This window comes from Akebia trifoliata, chromosome 9 (genome assembly GCF_017979445.1).
Source record: "Akebia trifoliata isolate Shusen 1 chromosome 9, ASM1797944v1, whole genome shotgun sequence".
NCBI classification, from domain to species: domain Eukaryota; kingdom Viridiplantae; phylum Streptophyta; class Magnoliopsida; order Ranunculales; family Lardizabalaceae; genus Akebia; species Akebia trifoliata.
The window spans coordinates 24,188,273-24,203,475 of NC_141383.1; the positions used below are offsets into that span (position 1 = coordinate 24,188,273).

Consider the following 15,203-nt stretch of genomic DNA (forward strand, 5'->3'; position numbering starts at 1 on the left):
ATTTATCATATAAATCTATTTTATATATTATAAATTGAGAACTCGAAAGCAAGACCATTATGACTTTTTAGGTTAAATAATATTAAATTAATTTAGGGTAAAATTTATATTTCACTAGCTTTATAAAAATTAATAATATTATTTAATGTAATACAAATATTTTTTCTTTATTTTGTATCCACTTGTAAACATCTTTATCATCTTTTATAATTCATCATGTTTCTTATGTTTAGATTGTGAAAAATGACAATAGCAAAGATAATATAATCGTACAAAACATAAGGATTTATGTGGTTGAGCATTGTGCTTATGTCTAGAGATCAGAACAAGAACAATTATTATTTTTTTCTTAAGTTTTACAATTTTAAAGATCTTTATTTATCTAACCGAAAGTTATCAAAATAAGAAAATTCCCCAAAACAAAAAACCCCCAAAAATAGTAAACCCACTAAAAAATATTACACGATTGTCCTTTTCATACTTCTTAAAAAAATTCGGAACAAAAGCTCCGCCCCTACACACCTAGGAAGGGCCGACAAGATCCCCGCAATTCTGCGTAGTGTAACAAAATACAAAATATTTACACAACATAGATTCTTTTGTTCCTTTATTTTTTATTTTTTTCTTTTTTCTTTTTATTTGTCCATACCTATAATGAATCATGTTTTTTTAATGACGGAGTATCAAACTTATGTTTGACTAGTGGGATAGAAGAACTAGAGATTGGGCCAAGGTGTGTAGGCCCCTTTCCTGTGCATGTGCAACACCTACACATTACAAACCACGAGTAAGTGAGAGTGCGCCCTTGCGGGTGACCCAAAGGATTGACTCAATCTGAAGTAAAATAATAAAAATAAAATGAGAATCCTTAAGAACATACTTTTAGGAGGCTTAGTTGCTTAAGGAAGGGAGGAAAAAAATGTTCATTCTCACGTACTCAAATTGTTCAATTGTGAGATATATATAAAGGTTTGCAAGATCACCAATGACAAGTCAATCGACTTTAATTTCAGTAATCGTTTCCTTTAACCCCACCATATTCTCTTTCAACATGATGTGCTTTTGCTCCCGAGAACATAATGTGATGGAACGCCTATTTGTTATCTCCGAGGGGTTTTTGGGATCGCTAAAAAGACAAGAATCGTGATTAACCTGACTATCCCACGTGGCACACTCAATCAACTCTCCTGACTTGACAAGTTCAAGAACCGCAGATTTGTATGCCTTGGAATACAAAACTGTACTTTCCCATAAAAAAGTGTATCCTAAGGGAGTTCCTAAACTTGTCACGTCAGGAGAGTCAATTGAGTGTGCGTGAGGTAGTAAGATTGTCACGACTCAAAAGACAATTATATAGTATTTTCTTAAGAGTTTTTTATTTATTATTATTTTTATTTTTTTTATAGATAAACACGTTTTCTCTACACCTGATTTTTTAAATAGAGATCTCTATAATTGTAAAACTTAAAAGAAAATAGTGTGATTGAATTTTTTTTTATTTGATTCATGAACGTAAGCACATTGCCAAATCATGTAAATCCTTATGTTTGTGTGTGATTTTGTTCTCTTGTTGGTTAACCTATGTTTTTCACACCAAGTTTTTAACTTGACATCAAATGCTCAAAATGCCCTTGTAACTCCCTCCCCCCCGCCCTCAAAAAAAATATATATATATTTCAGTGGCTTTTTTTTCTTCAAAATTTCATTATTTTCAATCTCTTTCTACTTTTTTTTAGAATAATGATGAATGCACGGTTGGCGTGGCAAGAACACAGAATCACACATCTTTTTCTTGTGTATCTAGATGAAAATAATCTATGATTTTGTGCTCTTGTCACGTCAGCCATATACCCAACCGAGTACCAAGTGTTAAATACCAAATAGAATTCTGAAATTTTATTGATAATCCTTGGATGATTTTTAAATGAACCCTACTAAGGTATTTATAGAGATTACATGAATCAAAATATGAAAATTAGCATCATATATAAATATTGTACTTTATTAATATTCTTAATATAAAATATCTTAATTTATATTGCTACATATATTATTTTCCATCACTACCTTCCATAAACACTGATCTAAAAACTTTCATAAATTACCATTATTTATATTTATAACAGGAAATATTCAAAAATAAAAAAACACACCAACTGTTCGTACTGATCTTATTACAAGATTTGGTCGAACCCGGTCCACCAAATCCATAATAGATTTCCTAAATCCCACACAATCTTTTATCATTAATAAGTTATCTTGGAATCCACTAATTCCACTATTACATATAATGATACCAAGAGATGTAACAATGAAAATCAACAGTAAGATCAGCTCTCTTGAGAAAGATGGCCAACCACTTTTCCAACTTCTGCTTCTTTCTAGCCCTCCTTGTTCTCTTCTCAGGTCTTCTTTTCTACCCATTTTTGTCCTCCTCTTTAGTTGCAAATAACATATTTTCTTTATTTATCTCTTTTTTTAAGTGTTCTTTAAAAGAAAGGGTATTTTAGGCATAACATTTCAGGTTTTGGTTAGTATTTTGAGACACCATCTGTATTTTCTAACTGATGACATACCCCTTGCCATAGTCTTCTATAAGAGATTAAAATAAAATTATCAAAATACCCCATCTTCAACCTCTTGCCAAAAAACATTTTTTTTTCCTCCAAAAACTCTTTGTTTTTTTTTTTTTTCCACCAATAGTCCATCCAATTTAATCCTTAATTTATTTGGCAAAGTTAATTAGGGTAGAAACATTTTTTTAATATTTGAATGAAGAAATAGTAGAGATAATTGAGTAATTTATCAGATCGTCACCACCATCAATCTTATGCCCAAAAAAATTGACTTTTTTTTTTTAATACTTTTTACTGAAAATCCACCTTCATTCTCCCTAATTTTTAAATAATTTTTTTTTGTTTATTTGGCGACGCTTGATCTTCTCCCCCCACCCCCCCCAAAAAAAAAAAAGAACTAATGGTTTTCTAATCCATATTGGCCCATCAAATTCTATATATCGTTGATTTATTTGGCAAAGCAATCTAGGGTAAAATTTTCAATTGATTTTATTGCAATGATTTAAACAAAATAAAAATAGTGGAGATGATCGATCAAATTTATCAGATCGTCAAGAGAAGAGTGCCAATCTTGTCACCAAAACACAAGGTTGAGACAGATTTTTTTCCCTTTTTTTAAAGTATTTTTGTCCAAAAGTTGAAAACAAGGGCACTTTAGATATTTGTTACGAGTGAAAGTTGATGTAAGTCATTATTGTCAGTCGTATTTCAATTATTTGGGTCAGTTAAACGAATCATATTCTAAGACCTCCATTATTATATGTCCAGAGTCACATCTTTTGTTATTAAATTAATTTGATTGGTAATATAATTGTAATTACAGGGGAGACGACAACGATGAAGATGGTGAATGGTTGCACAGAATCCTGGCTTGGTTGCGACGATGAAGGATTGTGCGATAATAGATGCGGCACTCTACATGGACCGAAAGCCAAAGGATATTGCTATAGAAACCCTGGCACATTTTTCTTAACTTGTTCTTGTGACTATCCATGTTGATCATCTCACCCTCTCTCACCCATCACTCATCTTATGATCATCAATAAGACTTAAGATCATGTCAATGTACTTTGAACATTAATAAAGATTTGATTTATATAACAATCTTATGTATTTTTATTTTAAAGTACCTAATCAAAATTTAACCCAAGAAAGAAAATTTAATTGAATATGAAATATATATACAGTGGAGATAATTTGACAACCCCATGTGGCATACTCAATCGACTACCTGATGTGAAAAGTTTGGGAGCCGTAGATCTGTGCTCTTTGGGATACACGGTTCCCTCAAGACACATTTTTTATGGGGAAGTGCAGTTGTGTATCCCGGGGAGTGCAGATCTACCGTTCTCAAACTTGTCACGTCAAGGTAGTCAATTGAGTTTGTCACGTGGGGTAATCAGATTATCAGGATTCATATATATAATTAGTTCAAATAGCCTTACTAAAATAGTGAGGTAAAAAGGCTTTACTAAGCCTCATTCACCGTCAAAAAGACCTCAAGATTTGTTAAAAAACTCCTCAAGATTTGTAATAAATCTCGAGATCTTGTATTATGTATCTCGAGGTCTTTTGATAGTAAATGTTAGTTAGGAAAGTGTTAGTGTATTTAATATATATATATAGGGTCCTGTTTGGCACCCAACCATTTTTGTCTTACATGAGTTAGAAGTTTTGGAATGGACTGATTTTTGGTGAGGATGATCTTCACCAAAAATCAGCCCATTCCAAAAGGTCTAACCCCATGTTTACAAGTTGAAAAATCATGGACCGTCCATTTTTTGTAAAGTATTTGTGATGGGGTTAGAAGTTTTGGAATGAGCTGATTTTTGGTGAGGATGATCTCTATGGTTGGGTGCTGAATATTTCCTATATATAAGTTAAGTTTTAGTTGCAATACATCCGTCACTCAATTCTACCATGTCATTTGGATCACGAACTCTCATGAATTGCAATTCTCGTGTAAATGTACGTGAGTTACAACTTTATCTTCACATCGCTAAAGACATCCATACCATCTAGGCATCTAGGTTGTTCTGTGGTGATAGATGCCATTATTCCGTATAAGAGTTTCTAAAAAATTATGACCACTACCAACCCCATTGGAAAATATTAAATGTCGAAGTTCATGTCCAAAGTTGCTACCAAATCTCATATCCTAATGGTACATGTTCCAACCAATTTGTGGTTGAACAAATATCTCATCTCTCTACACCACATTTTTTTATTTTTCCTCTTCACTCCCTTTAATTTTATTTTATATATATATATATATATAGGGGACGGTTCAACAGCCCTAAAGTTTACCAAGTTTGGTGTCAAACATTTTTCAAAATATGGGTTAGAAGCTTTGGAATGAGCTGATTTTTTGTGAGGATGATCTCTATGATGAGGAGATCATCCTCACAAAAAATCAGCCTATTTCAAAACTTCTAACCCCATCAAAAGTAATTTACAAAAATTGGACGATCCAAGATTCTTCAACTTGTAAACTAGGGTTAGAAGTTTTGGAATAGGCTGATTTTTTGTGAGGATGATCTCTACACTCACAAAAAATCAGCCTATTCCAAAACTTCTAACCCCATCAAAAGTGATTTACAAAAAATGTTTGGCACCAAACTTGGCAAACTTTAGGACTGCCGAACCGCCCCCATATATAAAATATATATATAGGGTCCCGTTCAGCAACAAACATATTGGCAAAACATTTTTCAAAATATGGGTTAGAGGTTTTGGAATGGGCTGATTTTTGGTGAGGATGATCTCTACGGTGAGGAGATCGTCCTCACCAAAAATCAGCCCATTCCAAAACTTCTAGCCCCAGTTTACAAGTTGAAAAATCGTGGACCGTCCATTTTTTGTAAACCATTTTTGATGGGGTTAGAAGTTTTGGAATGGGCTGATTTTTGGTGATGATGATCTCCTTACCGTAGAGATCATCCTCACCAAAAATCAGCCCATTCCAAAACCTCTAACCCATGTTTTGAAAAATGTTTTGCCAAAATGTTTGTTGCTGAACATTTCCCATATATATATATATATATATATATCATCTTTAACCCCCAAAAGAGGATGTCCATGTCGTAGGCATGGATGAATTCTAGTAATATTATAAAACACATCTGAGTTGCCATAATTTTGTGTTTTTTTTAAGTGGGGATAAATGTTTTCTCGACTACAATTTGTGTGATTGGACAAATGTCTTATCTACTTACATCACACTTTTTTGTCTTTCCTTTTTTGTAACTCGCTTTATTTATTTATTTTTTCATTTTTACCCTCTTAACATCCAAAGAGGATGTCCATGCCATAGGCACGGGCAAACTCTAGTATAAAATAAAATACACCGATAGGGCCCACTTGCTATGGTTGTATGGGACCCACTACCCTTCCAACTTTTTCATATTTCTTATTTAACTCACTTTATTATTTTTCATCTCTTATCCATTTCCCATTAAATTTTTAAAATAGCCCTCCAACATTTTCGCTAACGAGTTTTGTCCTACATGAGCTAGAAGTTTTGGAATGGGCTAATGTTTTAGTGAGGAAGATCACTATGTTGAGGAGATCATCCTCACTGAAAATCAGCTCATTCTGAAACTTCTAACCCCATCAAAAGTGATTTACAAAAATGACAGTTCACAATTTTTCAACTTGTAAACATGGCGTTAAAAGTTTTGGAATGGACTGATTTTTTGTGAGGATGATATATTCTCCATAGAGATCATCCTGTAGAAAAAGATAATAGAAAAATAATTGTAGAGAAAGAAATTTTGTATTTCTGATCTGTATTCAAATGTACAATAGAATGGCCTATTTATAATTGGATGAGGCTTTAAAAGAAAGGAAATACAATAATTACAAATCACATAAAATCAGCATATTTAGAATAATGAATACGGTATAAAATATTTCTGTAATATCTTGAGAATATTATGGGAATATAATATTACAAAAATATAATCTTCTAACTTGGTAATAATCTTCTAACACCCTCCCTCAAACTCTAGGGGGCAAAGCCAACTTGAGTTTGTAGTAAAAATGTCTGCCAATTGATCTGCAGAGGTGACATAATGAAGATGTAAAATACCATGCTGAAGATGATGGCGGATGAAATGACAATCAATCTCGATATGTTTTGTACGCTCATGAAAAACATCATTATGAGCAATCTGTATGGCACTCCGATTGTCACAATGAATAGGTGAACTAGTGGATTGAGGAACACCCATGTCAGACAAAAGCCATCGTAACCAAAGGAGTTCAGATGTAGTGTCAGCAAGAGCACGATACTCAGCTTCAGTACTAGATCGAGCAACAACAGATTGTTTCTTACTACGCCATGAAATTAAAGAAGTTCCAAGTAAGAAACAATAGCCAGTGGTGGAGCGACGATCAGTGGGATCACCAGCCCAATCAGCATCAGAGTAGGCTCGGAGATCAAGAGATGAATGAGAAGAGAAATGTAGACCATGAAACATAGTACCCTTGACATAGCGCAAAATGCGAAGAACAACAGCATAATGAGTAGATCGAGGTGCACTCATAAATTGACTCACCAAATGAACAACATATGCAATATCAGGCCGTGTAACAGTAAGATAGATGAGACTGCCGACTAGCTGCCTGTAGAGAGTAGCATCTGATAAAGGCTCACCATCCGTGGCCAAAAGTTTGACATTGGTCTCAAGAGGGCTGCTCGATGTTTTACTGTCTGTCAGACCTGCTCGAGAAAGTAGATCAGATGCATATTTGGCTTGAGAGAGATAATAACCATCATTACTCGAAGTAACCTCAAGACCAAGGAAGTAGCTGAGTGTCCCCAAGTCCTTCATTTCAAAATTTTGGCTAAGGAAGGATTGAAGGGCTCGAATGCCGGAAATGTCATCACCAGTAATAATCATATCATCGACATAAATAAGGATAAGGATAGTACCAGTAGTGGTAGTCCGAAGAAAGAGAGCTGAGTCATATGAACTAGAAACAAAGCCTTGTTGAGCAACCACAGAACTGAACTTGGCAAACCAAGCACGAGGAGCCTGCTTGAGACCATAAAGTGCTCGGCGAAGTCTGCAAACTTTGTGGGGTGGATGGTGATAGCCAGGTGGGGGGGTGCATATAGACTTCTTCTATAAGATCACCATTAAGAAATGCGTTTTTAACATCCATCTGAAATAACTACCAATGACGAACAGCAGCAACTGCAAGTAAGGATCTAACAGATGTCAGTCTAGCAACAGGAGCAAAAGTTTCCTCATAGTCAATGCCATACTCCTGAGCAAAACCTTTCGCAACAAGACAAGCCTTATAGCGTTCCACAGATCCATCTGCACGAGTCTTAATTTTATAAACCCACTTACATCCCACTGTAAACTTCCCAGGAGGCAAATCTACTAATTTCCATGTATGGGTTTTGGAAAGGGCATCTAGTTCATCAGACATAGCTTTCTGCCAAAGAGGGTCAGCACTAGCCTCATGATAAGAGTGAGGTTCGTGAAGAGTAGCATGTACAGAAAAACAATGATAATCATGGAGATGGGCAGGTGGTGCTCTTACCCTATCAGAGCGACGTGGTTCATGGGAAGGCTCGGGAGTATGTGATTCAGCAGGAGGATCCATAGTCGAATAAGGCAAATCAGAAGCAGCTGTAGAAGGTTCGTCTAATAAGCTTGAGTTATCTGCAGATGATCCAGGAAATAAGACAATGGAGGGGTCAGTGAAGACAGGAGAATATGCGGAGGAGGAATGTGGAAAGTGCATTTGACTAGTGAACATTTTATGTTCCCAAAACTTTACATGACGAGAGATCTGAAGTCTATGGGCAATGGGGTCATAGCAGCGATAACCTTTTTGAGTGATGCTATAACCAAGAAAGCAACATAGGCGAGAACGGGGTTCAAGTTTTGTACGTTCGTGTGGAGGAAGAGTGACAAAACAAATACAACCAAAGACGCGAAGCAAAGAATAGTTGGGTGTGCTATCATACAAGCGCTCATAAGGAGTTTGGTTGTGAATACTTGGGGAAGGCACACGATTAATTGTGTAAACAGCAGTGAGAGCAGCCTCACCCCAAAAACGTTCAGGAAGGGAGGCAGAGATGAGAAGAGCTCTTATAGTATCTAAGATGTGACGATGTTTGCGTTCAGCACGCCCATTTTGTTGAGAAGTGTAAGGGCAAGAATGATGAGAAAGGGTCCCATTTTGTTTCAAAAAATTTTGAAAAGATTTCTCATTATACTCCATAGCATTATCGGAACGAAAATTTTTGATGGTACGAGAGAATTGGGTCTGTACCATTTGATGAAAATTTTGATAAACTTGAGTGAGTTCAGATCGATGTTGTAATAAATATATCCAAGTATAACGAGAATAATCATCAAGAAAAATAACAAAATAACGAGACCCCCCCTCAGTAGGAACAGGGGCAGGGCCCCAAATATCAGAATGAACCAAATCAAATGGTGCAGAAGACAAAGACTCACTTTTATTAAAAGATAAATGTGTTTGTTTTCCAAGATGACAAGAAATACAATCAAAAGATTTTAAATCTACTGATCCTAAATGACCTTGAGATGCAAGGAGTTGGACACGTGGTAGAGAGGCATGACCCAAACGAGAGTGCCATAGGCTGGAAGAGGCATTGGATATTGTGACAGCAGCTGACAAGTGAGTAGGAGTCTGTAGAAACGAAAGTTGAAAAAGACGTCCAATCTTACTGCCGGTCCCAACTAGTTGACCCGTCTGTGGATCCTGCACATCAACACCCCTGTTAGAAAATGTCAACTCTAGACCTAATTCACAAAGTTGGCCAACTGAAAGAAGATTTAATGACAGTTGGGGAACGAGATATGTGTTATCAATAGACAGATTAGGCGAAGAAATAGACCCATTGTGACTAGCAGGTAACCTAGAACCATCAGCAGTATAAATAGCAGGTTTAGGAGAAAGGACAGACTTATGAGAAAATAAAGTAGGATCAGAAGTCATATGATTACAACAAGCAGAGTCAATAAACCATGAATTTTTACCTGATGTGACGGACAAGGCAGTGGAGGAACGAGATAGAACCTGTTGGATTAATGCCTCAATGTCAGATGCAGTGAGAGCAGAGGTTTGAGATGGATTCTCAGTGTAAGATGCAGGTGCAGAGGAATCGGATGAAACAATAGCAGCTGTCTGTTGGAAAGGAGCCCGTGACTGACGTTTGTTTTGGAGCTTGTAGCAATTTGCAATAGAATGGCCAGGCTGTTTGCAATAATTGCACATTAACTTCTTGAATGATGATTGTGGTGTGGACCGTCCAGGAGTAAGTTTGGGAATATTCTGAGAGGTAGCAGCGACAACCATATCAGGAGATTGTAGGTGCATAGTGGACTGTCGAGTCTCTTCAGACATAAGTTCTGTTACAGCAGCTTCTAATGTATGAAGAGGAGTGCGGTGTAAGAGAGCGGCTCGAGTGGATTCAAAATCCACACGAAGAGCCATCATGAAATGCATAAACCTCCGACGATCCCGATACTTTGCGAATATTTCAACATCTTCAGGATACTTCAATTGAGGATCTGCAGCGGATAATTGCTCCCAAAGACTATTAGTTTGAGAATAAAAATCAGCAATAGACTGACCTGGTTCCTGACGTGTCTGATAGAGTTTAGTTTCAATCTGAAACTCTAGTGAGGCATCATGAGTGCAATTGTATCGTTTTGCCAAAAACTCCCAGGCAGCCTTTGCATTTCCAAGCTTTGGGAGTAGACTATGAATGGAAGGAACTGAGGTGTTGATAAACCAAGAAATAATCCGATAATTTGCACTATCCCAATCATCAAATCGACTAGCAAATTTGTCGGCTGATTCACCTTCTCTTTGTGTGGGTGCAACAGTTTCTCCACTAACATAACGCCATAATTTTCTCCCTCTTAAAAAAACTTCCATATTTTGAGACCACAACATATAATTAGAGCCATCTAAAATATTGTCAATGGGACGGACAATATTATCAAGATTGGTAGACATTTTGGAATAGGGAAAAAGTAGATAAATAAGCCTGAAGGCAGTAATCTGATCTGGCGCAGGAAAAAAAAAACTCTACAATTTCCGTCACATACAAAACATTCGCAACAAGCGTTTGGTGTGTTGTTGAACCAAAAAAAAAAGAAACACCAAAAAGGACGCTTAAACGAAAAACAATAGTACGGACAGGGAACGGAGGCTTAAAAGAGGCACCAAGACAATGGTGGCTCTGATACCATGTAGAAAAAGATAATAGAAAAATAATTGTAGAGAAAGAAATTTTGTATTTCTAATCTGTATTCAAATGTACAATAGAATGGCCTATTTATAGTTGGATGAGGCTTTAAAAGAAAGGAAATACAATAATTACAAATCACATAAAATCAGCATATTTAGAATAATGAATACGGTATAAAATATTTCTGTAATATCTTGAGAATATTATGGGAATATAATATTACATAAATATAATCTTCTAACTTGGTAATAATCTTCTAACACCGACCAATAATAAGTTCAATGGGCAAACTTTTAACCCATCATGTTGGCCTAATTGTTGGCTCTTGAATGTTGCCCATATATATATATATATATATATGAGAGTCCGATTAGTCTTACTAACATAAGGAGTAAAAAAGGCTTTATTAAGCCTCATCCATCGTCAAGAAGACCTTGAGATTCATAAAATAAGTCCTCAACATTTGTAATATATCTCAAAGTCTTGTTTTACACATCTCAAGGTCTTTTTGACAATAGATGAGACTTAGTAAGGCCATTTCCTTTGTTAGTCAGGAAAGGGTAAGTTTATATATAGGGTAATTTTTTAAAAATATATATAGGGTTAACTTGGAAGGCCAAGATTTAGTTGCAACTTTCGTCACTCAATCGTTATTTATAATGATATGGGGTTAGTTTCAAGCTCTCATGAGTTGCAATTCTCTTGTAAATGTACATGAGTTACAACTCTATCATTACATCGCTCAAGCCGACTACCATTTATGCGGTCTTGTGGTGATAGATGCCAGGTTTTCTAAATTATTTTGATCACGTATGATCAACTCTATTGGAAAAAATCAAAAGTCGAAGTTCATTTCAAAAGTTGCTGCCAAATCTCAGGTACTAATGGTATTGCAACAATTTTTGAAATATCGACCAAAATGAATCGAATCTCGGATTAGTCACTATAATGGGAGATTCACAATGATATCTCACTCAGGTACCTCCGAGGCTGAGATGACTTGCCCGAGCCACTAATGTGTCTAGTGAGTTTTGAACTCATACACTAAACATTTAGTGAGCTTTGATGATTCCAATCAATGTTTTGTGAACAAATCAAGTGCACGAGCGAGGCTGACCGATGGGATTGTGTATGCCACCGGCCTCTTGCATCTATGGAACATTGGTTGGACTGAAACTCTAAAAAAACATATCGATTTGGTTAGTAAACCACCGATTTTGACGAGAACTTCATTTTTTTTTAATGATAAATGATGGTAATTTAAAAGAAAAGTAAATATATTAATAAAACACCAGTCGATCCAACACAATTGAGCCTTATCTGGTCATGTTCCAACCAATTTGACAAAAATTTATAAAAAATGACTACATGTTTGCTTTTTCGTGGTCAAATGCCAAGAGAACCTGACGACTCTTCTACATTTTCTATCTCTAGTTCTTTCTCTTTTGAAGTATCAGTCAATTTGTATGCCCGTGAAATAATCGTTTTATATTGATTTGTTTTATTGGAATCGATTGTGACTGCATGGAAAAAATAATTTGCTTGATTTTCTGAATAAGAGTATTTTTGTTTATGGAACTATGGCGTACTTGCTTGAGTCACGCATCTGTCATCTCCTTGACAAACTCAACAAATTCATATTGTCAAACCCTTAATAGACCAATTTATCATAGTAAATCTATTTTATATAAGATTAAACGAATACTTGAAAGCAAGACCATTATTACTTTTTTGGGTTAAATAATATAAATTAATTTTGGGTAAAATTTGTAGTTTACTTCATAAAAATAAATAATATTACTTAGTGTAATACTAATAATTTTTTTTTTTTTTTCTTTTTTGCATCCACTCGTAAACATCTTTATCACCTTTTATAATTCTTATCCACTGTACAGATCATCATGTTTCTTATGTTTAGATTTGTTTGTCTCATTGAACTTCTCTTTTGTATGTATCATGGTATATGTTCTGATTCCTTCATATTCATTTTTTATTTTTTACTAATGATAATTTGATGATCATTTTCAAATGCCCCCCATCATGATTTCAAAACTCATTCGAGACTGAGATGTATCGCCTGAGTCGTCTCGGTATCAAGCATGGATGAGTTGGATGGACAAGTAAAATTTTCAGACAAGATACTAAATCTCATGTTCTTTTTTCATTTTTTTGAACGAGATGTCTCAAATGTATCGAAAAACTTATTCGAGAAGACTCGATATCTGGTATGAACGAGATGAGATGCGAAACCGAGTTTTTTGGCTGTTCCAAGATCAAAAATCTTTTTCTTACAACGGGCATCTGGAATTATAAAAAAAATAAAAAAATAAAAAATAAAAATGTTAGATTATCACGACTCTTTTATTTTATTTTTATGTATTCAAAACTCTCTAAGGTGCGTATAAGTTAGTAATATTAAAAAACATTATTCATATTCAAGAATAGGCTTTTCCGTATGGTTAAGTCTAAGTCATAGATTGACTCAGTCAAAAGAAGAAAAAAATAAAAAAATAAAAAAATAAATAAGATGTCTAAAATGAAAACCTATTTCTAGAAGGCTTAGATGCTTAAAAAGGGTGGTGGAAAACGATTCATTATCACCAATTCAAATTGTTGAATTGTGAGATATATTTAAAATATATGGAAGACCAACGATGAGTAGTCAATTGACTTTGACTAGTTAATGAGAGTCTTCGATGTAGATTGGTGTGCATAAAAAGCGATTGTTGAATATTGAATGTTCATGTTAAAATACAAGAGTTGTTATTGCCACATCAATTTTTACTAATGCCACACCAAGTGTGTGCAATTTTTTGGTGTTTTACAAGAATTAGTGTAGTATTAATTAGTAAAAGTTTGTGTGGCAATATAAGTTCTCTAAAATACACTCCAGCCTAGGAAACATAAGCCCCCTTTAATTCCACAATACTCTCTTTCAATGTTTTTATCTCTCGAGAACATAACGTGGGAAGTGGATCCTCTGAGGCACAAAGTTTATGTAACACACCTTCAACGATTGAAAGAGAGCCACATCAACGATGTAATTAAATCTCAAACTTAAAATATTGGGAGTTTAGTAATCGTTCATTTGTAAGGATATGGATTTAGAGGAAAAAAAAATATTTTTCTTTATTTAATTTTAAATCAGATCTCATGATCACAAGTAGGGGTGTGAATGGGTTGGTTTCGGTTCGGTTCCTAAGGAAATTAGAATCATAATCATTATATTTATATCAGTTCCGATTCTTGTCAGTTTTGGGTCCGATTCCAAAATAAATGAAATCAGATCCGAAACCACCAAAAAACACGGGTACCCATCGGTTCAAATTCTCAAGAATCAAATGAGAAAAAAAAATATTTTAAATCATTATAAAAAAAATTTAGAAAAAAAAAAAAAAAAAATCTTTGAAATAATTGGCATATCATCCACAAAAATATTAACTTAGTTATAATTTGTTATATTAAATATGTAAGTTAATGATTTTTTTTTTCAAAATTAAAAATTTATCTTATTTAAAGGTGATAAATTTTAAAATAGATGACTCATTTTAGATTCTAATCCATATTTTTTTAATGAAAAATTGAAAAACTCTATAGAATAAACATTAATTTCGATATAAAAAAATATCTTAAATCATCTATAATATAAAAAAGAAATGACAGCATAAATTGGTTATGGGTACCCATTGATTATAACATAACAGTTACAGTTCCTATCAATGGATTCCATTTTAAACTCGACTTTATTCAATTTCAATAAAAATGTTATCCGGTAGATACCCGAGAATGAACAAAATGAAGTTTGACCAAGGCTTGTGTTGAACACAATGTCCTTAAGACAATTTTGTTCTCGCAACTTGCTGCACACGGATCAATGAACAATTGTCTCCCAGGATACAACGATCACACGTGTAGAGACAGCACTACAATCTACACGTCAAACGAACTGAACGCTAAGATTATACTCTCAAAGAGTACAGATGAGAAATCAAAATGCAAGCACGTTAAAACAACAAAGAAGAAGATAAATTTTTGAATTACAAAAACTAAGGTTAAAATGACCTATTTATAGAATTTTAAGAGATAAGGTGTCTATTGGGAAAATGAAGATTTTAAGAGACATAATGTTTCTTGAAAAAGGAAAAGTGTGTCTCGTAAGAGGCAATCCAAAACTAGAAGAGGTGTCCTATCTGGACAAATAGGCACCCAAGAAAATTAAGAGGTATGTCTTCTCTGAATTAAATGGTGTGCCCGTTCAAAATCAAGATATGTGTCCTTCCTAAATTAAGGGGTATGCCCCTTCAAAATCAAGAGGTATGTCCTTCCTGAATTAAGAGGTGTGCCCTTTCAAAATCAAGATGTGTCCTCTTAAAGGAATA

At 34.6% G+C, this 15,203-nt stretch overlaps 1 long non-coding RNA gene across 1 annotated transcript; it reads left to right on the plus strand.

The window, feature by feature from the left end:
- Positions 1-2,176: 2,176 nt before the first annotated feature.
- LOC147394886 (uncharacterized) lies at positions 2,177-3,674 on the plus strand. Its single transcript, XR_015181295.1, has 2 exons — positions 2,177-2,406; positions 3,400-3,674. It is a non-coding gene; the product is annotated as an uncharacterized LOC147394886 (long non-coding RNA).
- Positions 3,675-15,203: the final 11,529 nt, after the last annotated feature.